This window comes from Trichoplusia ni, chromosome 9, assembly GCF_003590095.1.
Source record: "Trichoplusia ni isolate ovarian cell line Hi5 chromosome 9, tn1, whole genome shotgun sequence".
In the NCBI taxonomy this organism is placed as follows: Eukaryota; Metazoa; Arthropoda; class Insecta; order Lepidoptera; family Noctuidae; genus Trichoplusia; species Trichoplusia ni.
The window spans coordinates 387,346-388,508 of record NC_039486.1 but is presented as its reverse complement, the minus strand read 5'-3'; the positions used below and the strand labels follow the sequence as shown (position 1 = coordinate 388,508).

The window sequence follows — 1,163 nt, the reverse complement described above, 5'->3', positions numbered from 1 at the left end:
GCTGTAAAATATTCTCATGTACGTTCTTTAAAAAGAAAGAAAACCGTGCTTTTTGAATTTTATGAAAACACCAAACAATAATCTTCTCGTGGTCTAATTTCATTGTCTCCTAAAACTTCAAGAAAACATTACAAAAGTGCAAATATTAGTGTTCAGGTAAAACTGTCCACTGATACAATATTCTATTACTAACAACTATCAAAAGCAATAAATTATTCCCAACCAAAAAAAATGCAAAAAGGTTGTTCGACCGTGACAGGACTCGAACCTGCAATCTTCGGATCCGAAGTCCGACGCCTTATCCATTAGGCCACACGGTCTTGGGAATAAAGGCTCTATCAAACGGCGTGTTTCAGACGGATCGATGACCTATTTTCCAGAGTCGGCGGAAAACCAAGTTTCGCAGAGCATTTGGAAATGTGAATATTTCCTTTTTAGTCAGGCAGAGTGTTTGTTGCTGGTTCGGCTTGAATATTGTAGTTTTGATGTAATGAAAATTATAATGAAGAATTAAGGTAGAGTTTCCTCTCATTCACTTAGAAAGACAAGAACCCTTTACAAGTCTTTATAGGATTTCAAATTGTTTATAATTCACTATGCATTGTTAGATGTCATATTAATGGAAATGCACCCCATTACGAACAACCGATTATTTCCTAGGCTTGTCACTTTTCACAAGCAATTTAAATTAAATGTTATCAAAATAATCATTTTCAGACCCTACCCGTGACTCTATTTCTAGGAAAATAGAGGTCAAAATCCTGTGGCAATTTGCTTTGAACTCAAAAGCAAATTGCGAAGTTTGTTCAAAAACTTAACCCTCGACTCTAAGCAATAGCCCTAGAGTTCAAATTCCAATGGCAAATGGGTTTACGGTGGTTTGTGTCAATTAGTTCCCAAAAATTGTGACTTTTATGATGAATCGGTGGTCGATGGTTATCGGCATGACGTATAGATGTCGCTAGAGTGACGGTGTGAGACTGATAGGAGATATGCACCGATGCAAGATGGTCGGCTAGAACGGTTGCCTGTCAGGCTAAGGAATTAAGAGGGTATTGTTTTTGTCACATAACTTTTAATTCGTGGTGAAATTAAAGAAATAGTTGGTCAGTCTAAGCTAGATAGTAGACATTTTCATAGATGATGTATCTTGTTTCTTTCGT

At 36.7% G+C, this 1,163-nt stretch overlaps 1 non-coding gene across 1 annotated transcript; it reads right to left on the bottom strand.

Moving 5' to 3' along the window:
* Positions 1 to 247: 247 nt before the first annotated feature.
* On the bottom strand, positions 248 to 320 carry Trnar-ucg. The gene has a single exon. It is a non-coding gene; the product is annotated as a tRNA-Arg (tRNA).
* Positions 321 to 1,163: the final 843 nt, after the last annotated feature.